The sequence below is a fragment of the Suricata suricatta genome, chromosome 4, assembly GCF_006229205.1.
Source record: "Suricata suricatta isolate VVHF042 chromosome 4, meerkat_22Aug2017_6uvM2_HiC, whole genome shotgun sequence".
NCBI classification, from domain to species: Eukaryota; Metazoa; Chordata; class Mammalia; order Carnivora; family Herpestidae; genus Suricata; species Suricata suricatta.
In genome coordinates, this window is record NC_043703.1 from 17,285,167 (window position 1) to 17,301,583 (window position 16,417).

The following is a 16,417-nucleotide window of genomic DNA, read 5'->3' on the forward strand; positions in this document are numbered from 1 at the left end:
TACTAGCTACTTACTTCCATTCTATTTTTTGTGTACCATCCTTTTAAGTTGTTTGCTACATAAATGGAGCCCTAAATAGATTTCCAACATCCTCAACTCACTGCAGCCTAGCAGCAGTAGTTAAACTGTTCTTAGAGCTGTAATATTACGTAGAAGTTCTAAATCCTTCAGTGACCTTCATTGACCCTAATAATTTCCGTAGTTCACAATTTCTAGGCTTTAGTAACCCCTTGAGACGGGCCTCCCACTACTCCCCTCATTATTTCCTGAATTTCAGTCCAATAAATGAACACACTTGTACCTGATCTTCCCTATTTCTATGCCTTCCCTACATATTCTCCTATACTGGGAAAATTTGCCCTTTCTTAGAAACTGATAAAATAATCCTCATATTAAAAGGTCCAAGGAAAACACCATTTTAAGTTTCCTCTGGCAGTAGAGCATCATTTTGTTCTCTAAACTTCCACACCACTGCCACATTCTTCCATTCTTATCAAATTGCACCTCTATTTTTAGCTTTTTTATGTACATATTGCATATGATATCCACCATCTATTTTAGACCCTTTAAGGAATGCACCTCTTTCTTATTTGCAATATCTGAGGTCATTGAAGCTTAATTGACAATGACATTTATTTTTTATATCAACTCAGTAGTGTATAAATGTTTAAATTTTTTTATTGCTATTAACTGTGCATTATCAAATTCTCTACCTTCCATCTTTTAATAAAATCTATGGTAGATCATATAACTTTATGATAACCTCTAGCAGGGAAAATATAATCCAAAAGAACTTTTTACACAATGGTAATTTTCCTGTAAGGAATCATAGATATATACATACACATGTTTTTATAAGTCTGTATATGCAAATATACGACCATGTGTATTTTTTCTTCATTACATTCTAATACCTAGAATAGACCTATCCTTTTACAGTCTCAAAAGTATTTTAAGTAAAAAAGCAGAAAAAACAAGGCTAACAGTTTTATGTAGTTTTATATTAGAGCTGCAAAATACTTGGGTAGAGAGATAATAAAACTGTCATTAAAACCACACAGGGAGTTTCTTTCTCACATGTATTTGCATTTATTACATCATGATTATTCTCAGTTAACTGGAAATACTTGTACCTTATTCAAAGATCAACCTTCCTCACCTTACAAATTACAATGTAATATTCAGAAACACAGGTCTTCTTATCCCCTTTCAATTCTCCTTCGAAAAATGTATAAACCTTATCATCAGAGAGTCCAGCCATATCATTAATGCTTTTTTAGACTTGAGTGCTACCTCAAATCAATGGTTGCTTAATGTTCTAAGTTACTTCAATTCCATCCTTTCTCAGATAATTTCTCTCTTCAGATAAGACATAACATTAAAGGATATAACCACATTGGGGAGATTATTTTACCTTTTGACTGCATAAACTCAGTTTGAGATCATTACATTAGTGTGTTTGATGTTCTCTTTGCTTCTAACTACATTTACCCTTGCTCTGCATTATTGAATAACACTGTGCTATAGATAGGGACCAGCTTCCTTTGAATCACACATGATTGAAAAATAAGCCAGAAAAAATACATTTAATTGGGACTACAAATGATCATTTAACAGGCTGTAGTTAAGCATGGCTTGCTAAACTCCGAATAGAGACATTATATGCAAGTCTGGCTTTATTCTGCCTCTTCTGGTACCACACCATTTAAAAGGAAATAGATCTTGTCTTTCAGGATCTTCAATGGCCAGGCACTGTACTTGGATACTATACACATCACTTTCTTCAAGTCCCGTTACAAAAGTGCTTTTTATAAGTGAGGTTCAGGGAAGCTACCTTGTTCCAATAGTTATTAGGGAGGAAGTCAGTAGGATGAGATTCTGAGACCTATAATCTTTTCCATGCCCCATGATGCATTCCAAGAATGGTCCAAGGACACTGGAAGTAAAGGCAGCTACCATGAAACATACCCCTACTGAGATACATACAGTTGTGAGCAAGTAAATAAGACCATATTTGGAGATTTCATAGTTTAAATATTTCCACCATGATTCATTTCCTACTCCCAAGATGAGATCACTGAATGCACACTTGGATAAGTCAGCAGACATGGTTCTTGTTACCAGCTCCAACAACCACTGAATATTCCAAAGGAGAAGAAAGTATGCCATTGAAAAAATCTAAATGCAAATGTTGTCTACCATCCAACTGGTGAGTGTTGAAAAGTAGGTATAAAGCAGACATGGCACCTTCTGCCATGATACTACCTGGTCATTAAGTCAAACATGGCCCCCCCCCCCCCCCACACACAAAAGCAATTATAGACTTCAAAACTTAGCCACTTGAGTAGAATGCTCCATCCTTATTGCAAAATTGTATGTTCACCAGAAAGCTTTACCAAGCAGTCAGATTACATCAAGGAGGAAAAGACTTCACACAAGAGGATAAGATACCAATAGAGAATAAAGCATGTGCTTAGATATGCTAAAAAATAAAAATAAATTTGGGATTTTCTTTCCATTTTGGTCTTGTATTTAAGTCAACACCCATGAGTATGCATATTCATAGAATATTTTCTTCATTCAATAAGTAGCTGCTCAATTTCCATGTGACCACATTATTCTAGATCCCAGAGACTGATCACTAACCAACATAGATTACTTTTTTTAAAATATTTTTAAAGTTTTATTTTTCAGTGTGAGAGAGAAAACATGAGCAGGGCAGAGAGACAGGGAGACACAGTATCCAAAACAGAGTCCTGGCTCTGAGCTGTCAGCAGAGTCCTACATGGGGCCCAAACTCATGAGCCATGAGATCATGACCTGAGCTGAAGCTGGATGCTCAACTGAGCCAGGTGTCCCAGATTACAGTTTCTTACCACAATAGACTTACATTCAATTGAGGAGAAATTAAGTACATAATGCAATGTTTCCTTATACCTTTAAAAATAAATTTTCCAAAGCCCAAGCTAGTATTTTAAAACCCACAGATAGAAAACTACCTTATTGTAATGTATCTAGTACCTCAATCTATTTTATATTTATATTGTGGAAACTTAAAAGTCACTTGATCCATCAAAAGTTATTTGAGTGCCTACTAGAGGGAAGCAGTATTCTAGGAAATAGGCAAATTGTTTTTTCCCCCAAGTTATTTTCCTTAATTTTAAGCAACTTCTATTCTAATGGAGGAGGAAAACAAACATGAATTAAGGTATTAGTAATTTCAGTTACTGATGTATACTCTTAAAACAATGGGAAAGAGTAGTGTAACAGAGTGACTAAGTGACAACTTGAAAACTTGGACCAAAGTGGTCAGCAAAATAGTCCTAAAGATGTGGAATGGAAGAGATCTCTGAAAGCACTACTTCCCAGTCCATCCGATAACACTAATAACTCCTCCTGTCTCTTCTTCAAATTTCCAAAGACTTGAAACTCCCTTCCTTCAAAACCATGGCAGGATTGGGACCAATACATTACTGTCTGAGGGAAAGTAAAATCCAAGTGCCTTAAGGGAAGAATGAGCTTAATATATTCTAGAAACAGAAAAAAGGTTCGTGTAGCCTACACATAGAGAAGATAATGAATTTCAGGGCTAGATAAAGTTAGAAAGTTGTGCAGAAATTCAATAGGAACAATTTTATGGGTACTGGTAAATAATTTTACAGTTAATTATAACTCTAAAATGGAGTCATGGGAAAGAAAGAACACAATCTGCTGTATTTTTTTTTTTTAAGGTCATCTTGAGGGACACCTGGTTGGTTCAGTCAGTTAACTCTTAATTTCAGCTCAGGTCATGATCTCAAGGTTCATGGTATGGAGGCCCAGGCCAGGCTAAATGCTAACTGCATGGAGTGTGCTTGTGGTTCTTCCCTTCTCTTTCTGCCCCTACCCTGATCACATGCCATCTTTCTCAAAATAAATTCTTAAAAAAAATTCATCTTGGGTACTGCCATAGCCCTTGTGACAGGCGATGGTGACATGGACTATGGTGTAGAAAAAACCACGAGGTAGATAGATGATGAGCACGCTTTAGAGATCAAGAGGACACATTCTGGTTCAGCCAATGTGTCATGGTATCAGAAGACTTCTCCTGCCACTTGATATGATAGAAGCTCACCCTACTCCATGAAATACTCCCTCCCAGAGGCCTACCTTATTTTCACCATAGCAGAACCTGAGATTTTTTACTTGTTTGGTGTCTATCCACTTTCACTAGAATACAAGGACTAAGAGAGCTAGGAACTTGTCTGACTTATTCACAGTTATGTATACAGTACCCCAAACACTGCCTGAAACATAGCAGGTGCTTACTAAGTAGTGAATGAGTGAATTCATGACTACAACATCTACTCAACAGTTCTCATTTGCACTTTGGGACACATAGGCTAATTTGATATCTGTTTTACTCCTAACATCAGTGAATGCTGTGGTTATGCTATCCCTCTTTATTTCCTCTTCTCTAGTCTCTTTCTACTTCCTTAAAGTATTCCTCTTAGTACTTTTTAGATTCTTAAATATCATAGGTCATTTTATAAACTTTTTTATAGTCAAAATTTTTAATGAATAGGATATACACATGTGTTTAAATATGAAAGCATTTCACTACATAGATTCAAATATATGGAACACTCCTCCTTCAATAGCATTAAGGAATTATACATAAATGCAAATCAGTTATATTCCTACTTAAAACTACAGAAGCTAGGAACAGGGCTAATAACTTTCTATTTTTTTAATTTGTTTTTAATTTTTTTATTATAGTTTATTGTCATGTTGGTTTCCATAGAACACCCAGTGCTCATACCAACAAAATAAACTTTGATTTCTAGAATTCAGTATGTAGACTTCCCACAGGAAGGAGGTAAATTATGTATAATTATAGGACTTAGTGAGAGACTACTAGTTGTACACCCAGGACATTTTATTCCTTGGGAATAGAAAATTCATTCCACCTGTAGCAATACTGAGCAGGTCTCCATAAAGCCATGTTTGGCCATTTGAATGTTCAGACCAATTAGATTTTAGTAGAAGTACAGAGTAGAAATGTTGAGTAGAAGCTCAAAGTCAGCTTAAGGAAAACATACTGTGTTGGAAGGAGTGACAATTTTAACTTAACCCTCCCTCACTTTCCACCTTCCTACTACTTGGAATGTGGAGGTACTAGCATCTTGCAGGAGCTCCTGTTGATATCTTAGGACCTGAAAATTTAGTCATGTACTAAGAATGAGACAAAAAAAATTGAAGCAATTGTGGTCTTTAAAGACCATGAGTTTACCTTTTACTTCTTTCATGTGAGGGGAAAAAAACTCAGTCTTAATCTTCTATTATCTAGTGCTTTCTGTTGTATGCCCATGAATCTAAACTTAATTGACAGAAAATTCAATTTATTTCTCATTCTCTATTTTACCTAGTCATTCCTTGAGACTTAAATTATAGGACTTCACAAGAAAAAATAAAGGAGGAAAAGAGTCACTAGGAGGAACCTAAAAACCAACTCAATTGCTTTAAATATTGATGATAAAAGATCACATATACTCAACTCCAGCTTTGGCGTGGTCATCTTTTCTAGTGTTTTTTCTTTTATGATTTCTCAAGCACTTAAAATATAGATTGGAATTACTGGTATTATTTGCCTATTGGAAACTTAGATACAATTATTGTTTTGTTCTTAATAAATGAATCTGTAAAGTTCCTAACCATGCTTATATTTTTCCAGGCCTTCATAATTGCCATATAATGTAATGGTCACTGACAGATTAGGATAGTTTATTTTAAAATTAGAAGAAAATTGGTCCTTGACCAACTGAACGTATTCCAAGTTAAAAGAAAAAAGGAAACATTTGTGTCAAATATCCATGAACTCAGTCTGCCTAAGTCTATCATCTTCCTCATTTCATTTGAATTTAGAGATATTATAGATTTGCTAAATTCATTAGATTGTTACCTAATATCCCTAATATCTACAACACATATGTATGTATGCTTTAGACATTTTCTACTTTAAAATGCATCAAATACATCAAAATCCAAGAATATAAGCACAATATTATCACTACTTATTGTTCCCTCTGCTATGACATTGTATATTATAAAAACTACCTTTTATAGAGAGAGGAACAGATAAAGAATACCTATAACCCACTGACAGAGACCCATAGAAAGACCAACAACATCTTTGGGGAAAGAGGAAGTAGTACTATAGGTATGTCCTGAAGAGCAAGAGGAAATCAGCAGATAGAAGAGGAAAAGGAGAATTCACCCAGAAGGAGTGCCTTGAACACAAGCATGAGAGCAAAAACAAGCCACATTGTTAGGCGAGGTTTGCCATTGGTAACGTAATACACCAATACTACCATCCCAGTAATTTCATTAACCCTAAAAATTCCAACAGCCTGTTGTTTAATCCACTACCTCCTATACATCTAGCTATTGACTTTAGGATGATCAGTTCATCAATACTACCCTTAACTGTCTTCCCAGATTCATTGCCTATTTGCTAGGTTTTTCTGGAGCTTTATGAGGGATTGCAATTTGATGCTATGTGGCATTATCACAGTATTTAAGCATATAACACCTGAATTTCAAAAAAAGTATAATACTAAAGAGAATCCTAAAAGTAGGTTTCATACTTTGAAACACAGTACCACATTTATGGGTTTAAATTATTTTAACTTGGATTTCTAAACCAAAACCCATTTTTAGAACAGATTTATTTTCATACATAGTGTATAAACATCCTTTCTCCCCTCCAAACCATGAAAATGACCCAGCATATGCCATCATAAAGCTGGTCAGGTTTTATTTTTATTAGTTTACATTGAAGCCTCACTTAGCAGGATCTGGAAAAGTCTAAAAATCCAATTATACCAGTCAGCCAAATCTCGTTTTAGCATACATTATTTTATATCTTTCATCTATAGTTATTTTTTGACAATAAGTTATAGTCATTTTTATTTGTCAAAAATGATAATCCTGAAGTAGAGAGAACAAAAGTAGTGAAGGTACAAGTTATTTCTGATGAGCTGTTCCACCGCATTGCCTACAACTTGCACGAGTTCTACTATGCCAGGATCTTTAAATATACAGCCTCTTTATGGATGTAAGGAAGGGTAAAGTGGAAGTGAATTCTGGTCAAGACACATGGTATAAAGAGCATTATTCTCTTGAGGACCTTCGTACACATTCAGTGACAGCTGTCAGCTGTGAGCACGATTATAAGTTTCATTAATGGGAGTTTCTTTCAAACCAATCTTCATTTATTTGAAGGCTAATATTAAAATGGGCATATGGCAGTTGCCCATATTAGGAGTAAAACTCTGCCTGAGGTAGTACCTGTGAACACATACACAGATCAACACAAAGTGGGACATCTGTTGTAGAGCACACATATACATGCTTTACATTATTATCTTTAGCTTGCCATTTCATTGGCTGACATGTATCAGTGAATTCCTTTCAATTGTTTATGAAGCTACCTTACAACTTACAATTACCATTTGTCAGAAGAAAAATAGATATACTCCTATGAATGCAGAAGAATTTGTTATCCATTGACCTTTAGAATTATGTGTTTGTTAGTTACTGATTTCTTGTTTAAAATATTCAATTACATAAAATATGATTGCCTTAACTGTATTTATCATGTTTGACAAATACCCAGAGTCATTGTAGTAGAACTTCAAGAAGATAAATGGGTAACACTTCTACTATGCTAGTTTCCAGTATGCACACATTTGACTTCTATAGTTCTTAGATAATATTTTGTTCAATTCAAATAAGATGCTGATGAAACAGAATGAATTAAAATAACCAATACAGATACCTGAGTGACTTTCTTTATTCTGCCACCATCCAAAAGATCTTAAAACATTGCATTTGTCCTTTCAGTATTCCCTCCTAAAAAATTTTAGTAGTCTCCAATGTATTTAGACAAGCTCCCATCTGGCCATCCCTCAATACTAATTGATAGGTAAAGGAAAGTAACAACAGGAAAATATCAGAATAAACCTACATAGAGATTCTTGGCCAGCTCGGTCTTCTGTTTGTATGGAGCGAATTGGACATTACATTGAGGACCACCACACAGAAGAAATCTAAGGAACAGGTCTATTGAATTGTGGCTTAAGAGATGTGGCATGAAGATAACATTTAAGTTGCTCACATCCCTTTGTACCAGCTTCTGTAATATCAGTTTAAAGCAAGCATCATATTTCCAAATTTTATCATTTGGTGAAACTTAAAAACATGAACTCTGCCATAGTTCTCTCTAATCCGGGGGGGGGGGGGGGGGGGGGCGGGGGAAGTTTGATCAAGCAGCCTCCCACTGAGTGACAGCACCTTCAGCCACAGGAAAACGTGAGTTTTCTGACAGAATCCCTATCTCCTCATGGCTGTGTTCAACCACTACTTTGTGACATGCAGAATGGAGCCCTAGCCTTCTCTTCTACCCTCCTGGTGAATTCAGAACTAATTTTTTTATTGAGTTCCTACTGTCTTTACATAGATTCTCTTATTTAGTCCTACCACAACCCTAGGTAGGAGGTAGTATCACCATTTTACAGAAGAGAAAATAGACTGCAAAAGTTAAGTAACTTGCTCAAGGTCATGCTACATGAAAATGTGAAAGTGGGTTGGGAGCACAGCCCGTATGACTCCAGAGCTCCAAGCTTTAACTCCTATAACTAGGTTCTTACAGTTGACTATCAGATTTTCTTCTTGCTCCATGTTTTTATTAAATTCCAGTTAGTTTACGTACAGTATAATAATTGGTCTCAGATATAGAATTTAGTGATTCATCACTTACAGACAACATCCAGTGCCCATCACAAGTGTCTTTCTTAATGCCCATCACCCATTTAACCCATCTCCCCTCCCACCTCCCCTCCAGCAACCCTCAGTTTGTCCTGTGTAGTAAAAAGTGTGTTTTTTGGTTTGTCTCTTATCCCCTGCCCCCCATGTGTTCATTTTTTTGTTTCTTAAGTTCCACATGAATGAAATCATATTGGATTGGTCTTTCTCTGACTTGTTTCACTTAGCATAATACTCTCTAGCTCCATCCATATCATTGCAAATGGCAAGATTTCATTCTTTTTTGTGGCTGAGTAATATTCTGTTATGTATGTGTGTATATATATATATATATATATATATATATATACACACATACATACATACACACACACATACACACATATATATTCTGTTCTATACACACACACATACACAATCTTCTTTATCTATTACTATCAGATTGCTTTCATGTATCTGAACTTTCAAACATTGTCTGCTACTAGATCAAAATTTTAAGCCTAACCTGTTGGCACACCATCCTACCTTTTCCAAGATATTGCTGGCCAGCCCTCCCAACCCCTCAAGCTATGAACCTAAAAATTCGACCTTTATTGTCTACCCACTGCAACTCCTCAATTTCATGTCCCACCAACCTATTAAGGCATTCGACAGAACTTCCCCTTACATTCCCCCTCTTTCACCATCATCTCTTGAGGATTTGTTTAGGTTGTCTAGGAGATAGGACTTAGCCTGGCAGTTTGTCTATTATCTGAGTCCCAAACATCCTGGTAACTCAGCTCTTCTTAGTTATTTAACATGTTTATGTGTCCCATCTGTCCATTTGGATTATAAATGTGCTAATATTGCACATCTGTATCCTCAGAGTACATATCAAAGGTTAATGAATATACCAAACAATTTAGATGGAAAACACACACACACACACACACACACACACACACACACACACACACACACACACATTCTGGATAAACGCTGCTTTCAAATTATTCTGTGGGGGAAAACCAGAGTATTGATAAATAGAAACTGTTCAAATGGAGCTAAGTGGTCTTTACAAAAAGCCTTATATTCTATTACATCGTAATTATACATAGAAAGGTAAAACAAACGTCTTTCTGAATAACAGTGTATTTCATGAATAATTACTCACCAGATTACTTAATTTACATGGCTTGCTTTATCTTATGAATTTATGATTGCCTTCTATGTAGTATATAATATTGCAATAAACCTGTAAAGAGTGGTAAATGTTTCATAGACTATGTTGTACTAAATACTATTAAAGTATTCCTATTTACCTTGAAATAACCAATTTATACTTGCTTAAGGTAGGTAAAAGAGACAACAGGAATGTTAGGATTAAAGAGGAAAAAATATATATTGTCACCAAATGTACTATCTTCTATGTGATTCATACACATAGTGTTAAAGTGTTAAATATACCAAAATCTACGACTTGCTAGTGACTTAGATCATCTAAGTCTTAATTTACTCATAATATCCAAATAATAGCTTCTACATGGGTTCTCATGAGGAACAAATGAGAGTTTACACACACACACACACACACACACACACACACACACACACACACAAATGGCCTGTAAGCTACAAATATTCAACAGATTTATAACTAAAAACAATTCTCAAAAGAAGTGGCCTTCAATTTCAGAACTACAGTATTAGGTCTTTAAGACAAAGACAAATTAAGTCACAGTATAGGACTTAGATGATATATTGTAATAGTTTTGTTTTGCATGATATCATACACGAGTCTAAGCACACTGCTCATCTATAAAAATCCCACCCAGGGAAAACCCATCCTTAAGGGAGAATCATGATCCAGCATGGCAAAAAAAAAAAAAAAAAAAAAAGGAAAGAAATACTCATTTCATACATCACTGAGAATGTACTCATCACCATTGGAGATTTTTAAGTGTTTAATGAAAAAAATTAGTATACCAAATCTCTTATAATTAAGACGAACCAATTTAAAAAACAATGTTGAAAACTCTTATAAAAAGTTGAAAAATATGACACTAGGTCTAAAACAAACTAACAGAAAAATCTAATACATTTAAAAGACAAAAGAGGGGCGCCTGGGTGGCTCAGTCAGTTAAGCGTCCAGCTTTGGCTCAGGTAATGATCTCGCAGTTCGTGGGTTCGAGCCCCACGTCGGGCTCTGTGCTGACAGCTAGCTCAGAGCCTGGAGCCTGCTTCAGATTCTGTGTCTCCCTCTCTCTGACCCTCCCCTGATCGCACTGTCTCTCTCTCTCAAAAATGAAAACAAAAAGCATTAAAAAAAACAAAAAGACAAAAGAGAATTCAAAAACTGGAGTCTACCTTGTTTCCAGGTTCATCTCTGGGTTTTTAGTTAAGTAGTTATTTTTAAATGTGAAGAGCTAATCCTCCAACTCTAGCATAAGTTATAGTTGCTTTTCCAGAAAGTATTTAAAAAAAGAACAACCCATGATGCGTTCCCCCACCTCCATCCAAGTCTCCAATGTGGAAACGGTGTTGGCAGGATGGTTGGTCACCACGAGTGACGTGGCTTACATGCAGGAATCCATCTTTCTACCCGACTTTCCGACAAGGAACGGACGCGGATAAGCAACAGAGATTCTCCCTCCCAACGCCATCTCTCTCACTGATGTCAGCAGACACATTATCCTAATGAATGAGTTCAATAAATTTATCTATGTTTTTATAGATCACAGTATATCAGAGCTCTCTAAACAGCAAGCCAGTGCAGATACAAATCAAATACAAAAGCCTCAAATTTAAACTACCTTTTAAACCTAATTTTTCCTAGTATTTAGGACATGTAAAGTAACATACAGTATAAAATAACTTTCAAAAGTGAAAGTTATTTTTATTAGTAACTCTTACCCATATACAATCTTAATATTGCAATCAGTGGGGTGATCATAGTTGATTCAATTATTTTATGACTAATTATACTTTTATTGTAAATGAGAACTATTTCTCACCTTTGTTCTAAAGAAAATAAATTGTACAATGGAAGACCTATTATTTTTATAAGGATATTCAAACACAAATGCTCACTTAAAACATTCACAAAAAATATATTAAAACCCAAGCAAAAAAGGGATATATTCCACAAACATGTTACCACAATTAATAAAAGTAAAACAGAGATCCTGACTACACACCCCGAAAGCAACTTTAGTGAGGCTAGGATCGTTGGCTTTGTGGATCTGATATGTGGTATTAACAAATTATTTTTATAGCAAATTAATAATCCAATGTATTTCTGGCTATGCATTTGCAATATTAAGATACTAGATTTAGATATCTATATCAAACTTTATAGTTATTGAAACATAAAATACATCATTTACATCATTTGACTGAAATATCCATATACCTTAATTAAGCAGATATTATCTCCTACTAATGAAGAAACAAATTCAGACAAGTTTATTCATTCTTTCATTCATTCCATCCCCCTATTACTTAGTACCTACCATAGACTAGGTAGGTAATACCCTGGGCATTAGGAATTTATTAGTGAATGGAGCAAATTAAGTTTCTACTCAACTTGTTCTTGAGAGAGCATTGGAGTAGGGAGAGAATCAAGTAGATATATCATCAAGTGGGGGTAAATACTACAAATAAAAAGAAATCAGGTAGGATAAGGAAGCTAATTCACATGAGGTAGTTATGGACATGTTCTTTTAGCAGAGTTCTCAGTGAAAGGAAGTTGAACTCTGCATTTATCTGGAGTGATTACATTCTGGAAAAAGACCACAGTAACTTCCAAGACCCGTAGGTGGTAATGACTCAATTCTTTAGGGATTATGGTTTTAGAAAGTATCCAAGAAGCTCCCAAGAGAGAAACTGAGCAGACTTAACCAGAATGACAATATGCAATATATTTTGTTTTTACAAAGTTATACAGTGACATTCCAGCTTTAAAGGAAAATATTTTACATGTATAAATGCATTATGTGGGTGTTTTAGAAATGCAGAAAATGAAAACAAGGAAAACTGAATTCTAATGTTCCCTATTTTAGTAAAACCCTAAGGAAGGTGAAATGCAAGCAAATAAGAAAAAGATTTGGAGCTGGGCTAGACAATAAAATTTTAAGTCATTAAGAACCTGTTGTAAACTTGAAAAAATTTATTAAGTTCACAGAATGTAAAATATGGATTATAGTAGATTTTATTTAAGTATCAAATAACTGGTCCACATCAGCTAATAATTGGGTAACAACTATGATATTTCATTGTGCTCTATTTCCTGAAGCAGGCCAAATGTTTTAATACCAAGATGAAATTTAGAAAAATTCACTATTATGAGATTCAGAATTTCAGTTTTACTTTCTGATGGTCTGATTAAAAATAAAACCATATAAAAATCAATGTACAAAACTCGGTTGCATTTTTATACACCAATAATGAAGCAACAAAAAGATAAATGAAGAAACTGATCCCATTCACAATTACATGAAAAACCATAAAGTATCTAGGAATAAACCTAACCAAAGATGGAAAGATCTGTATGATAAAAACTATAGAAACTTATGAAAGAAATTGAAGAAGACATCAAGAAATGGAAAAACATTGTATGCTCATGGATTAGAAGAATAAACCTTGTTAAAATGTCATTATTACCCAAAGCAATCTACACATTCAATGCAATCCCAATCAAAATTGCACCAGCATTTTTCTCAACGGTAGAACTATCCTGAAATTCATATGGAACCACAATAAACCCCAAATAGCCAAAGTAATATTGAAGAAGAAAACCCAAACAGAAGGCATCACAATCCTAGACTTTAGCCTATACTACAAAGCTGTCATCATCAAGACAGTATGGTATTGGCACAAAACCAGACACATGGATCAATGGAATAGAATAGAGAGCTTGGAACTGAACCCACAAATGTATGGCCAATGAATCTTTAACAAAGCAGGAAAGAGAATCCAATGGAAAAAAGACTGCCTCTTTAACAGGTGGCACTGGGAGAACTGGACAGCAACATGAAGAATGAAACTAGACCACTCTCTTACACCATACACAAAAATAATCTCAAAATGAATGAAGGACCTGAATGTGAGACAGGAAAGCATCACAACCCTAGAGGAGAAAGCAGGTAACAGCCTCCATGACCTCAAATGCAGCAATTTCCTACTCGACACATCCCCAAAGGGAATCAAGAACAAAAAGGAACTACAGGGACCTCATCAAGATAAAAATCTTCTGCACTGCAAAGGAAACAGTCAAAGAAACTAACAGGTAACCAACAGAATGGGAAAAGATACTGGCAAACAGCATATCAGATAAAGGGCTAGTATCGAAAATATACAAGGAACTCCCCAAACTCCACACAAATAATCCAGTGAATAAATGCGCAGAAGACATAAACAGACACTTCTCCAAAGAGGACATCCAGATGGCCTACAGGCACATGAAATGATGCTCAACATCACTCATCATCAGGGAAACACAAATCAAAACCACACTGAGATACCACCTCACACCAGTCAGAGTAGCTAAAATGAACAAATCAAGAGACTATAGATGCTGGCGAGGGTGTGGAGAAACGGGCACCCTCCTACACTGTTGGTGGGAATGTAAACTGGTGCAGCCACTCTGAAAGCAGTGTGGAGGTTCCTCAAAACAACTATCTATAGAACTCCCCTATGACCCAGCAATAGCACTGCTGGGGATCTACCCAAGGGATACAGAAGTGCTGATGCATAGGGGCAGATGTTCCCCAATGATCATGGCAGCACTTTCAGCAATAGCCAAATCATGGAAAGAGCCTATATCTATCTCCATCACCTGATGAATGGATTAAGAAGAGGTGGTGTGTGTATATATATATACATACACACACATACACACACACACATACCAGAGTATTACATGGCAATGAGAAAGAATGAAATCTGGCCATTTGTAGCAATGCGGATGGACCTCGAGGGTGTCATGCTAAGTGAAATAAGTCAGGCAGAGAAGGACAGATACCATATGTTTTCACTCATAGGTCTAACAAGGGACCATGGGTAGTTGGGGGTGGGGAGAAAGTTAGGCAGAGGGTGGGAGGCAAATCATGAGAGACTCTTGAATACTGAAAACAAACTGAGGGCTGAAGAGGGAGGAGGAATGGGGTTTTAGGGTGATGGTCATGGAGGGGGGCACTTGTGGGGAAGAGCACTGGGTGTTATATGGAAACCAACTTGGCAATAAACTATTAGTAAAAAAAAAAAAAAAAGAAAGAAAGAAACAGTGTTGAGGTACTGAAAAGAATGCACGGTACATACCCTGGATGGGTATCTTCACAAATTATTCCCTTCACCAACCTTTTGGTCAATGAGGAGTGACAGTGAGTTTAAAGTTATACTAGATCCTGAAGTTCAAATAAAGAACTATAAACTATCAGTCAGCCCTTATGAAAGTTAATAACTCCTACCTGGAACCCCTAATTTCCCCAACATTGACAGATTCATGGATTTTCTTATCTCTCCCATCATTTCTCAGCTCTCTTTGCTAGATTCTTCTCAGTAGCACCCTAATTATAGGGACCAATAAAGCTAGGAGATGGCACCATCTCTTTACACTCTAAGTGCATAGATTTCCTCTCAAGGCTTTGAAATGATCTACAGATTGTCCAGTTTATACTTCTAATCCTGACTCCCCTCCCTTGAATTTTACTTTCTACTCTGTCAGGATGACTAAAGTTTATCTTGGGGAAAAAAATTTACAGAACTATTTTCACTATCACACAAATCTATTCATCTACCAAGCTTCTCCATACCTCAACAAATCATATTACCATCCGTAAAATGAGTCAAGTTGAAAGTGTGGTGTCAACATTGATGCCTCCTACCCTCCCCACTATATCTATCTTATTAATTCTATGGTATCAACCTCTAAAGTGTATCTTAGATCCTTTCCTCCCCACCCCCACCCCCCATTTCCACGGACAATGACCTAGCCCAAGCAACTCTCATCTCTTTCCTATACTACTGCAATAATCTACGTGGTCTGTTTTCACTTTGGCTTCACTGTAATCCAGATTCTCAACAGAAGATTTCTTACAGACCACTTAATTTTCAGTGTGGAGATGTCCTCTAAGAGGTGAATTCACAGCTAGATATTAGAGAAGTGGGTCATCTAACAAATATCAAGCCCCAAAATGATTCAAACAGAAAGTAAAAATGCAAAGTACAACTTTGGCTCAAAGTATATGGATACGCAATGTCTGTGAGGAATGTATTTTGAGAGACACAATAGAAATTAAGGTGAAATCACTATCAACAGCAGGTCAGATTGTGGCTAAGATAAATATAAACTGTGCAAAGAATCACTTCTAATATAAGGCTTAAAAGCAGAGATAAGGGTAATTTTACGTTTTTTGGGGGGAGGAATATTAAGTTTTAAACTGTAAAAAGATTTTGTTGGAAAAAAATCTGGAAAATTTGCACTGTACACAAAACACAGAAGAATACTGAATATTTTATAGAATTTGGGATAAATATTGAGAATAGTTAGAAATTAAGCTTAACACCTAGAATCCTAAAGATCTTTTATCATTTACAGTTTTGAATATACTAACATGGACTTAGCAGATTATTG

The 16,417-nt window shown here is 35.7% G+C and overlaps 1 protein-coding gene across 1 annotated transcript in view; it reads right to left on the bottom strand.

Annotated features, from left to right (window-relative positions):
- The window catches only part of GPC5 (glypican 5), a 1,348,699-nt gene that overhangs the window by 591,277 nt on the left and 741,005 nt on the right, over nt 1–16,417 (bottom strand). The gene's annotated exons all lie outside the window — the stretch shown is intronic.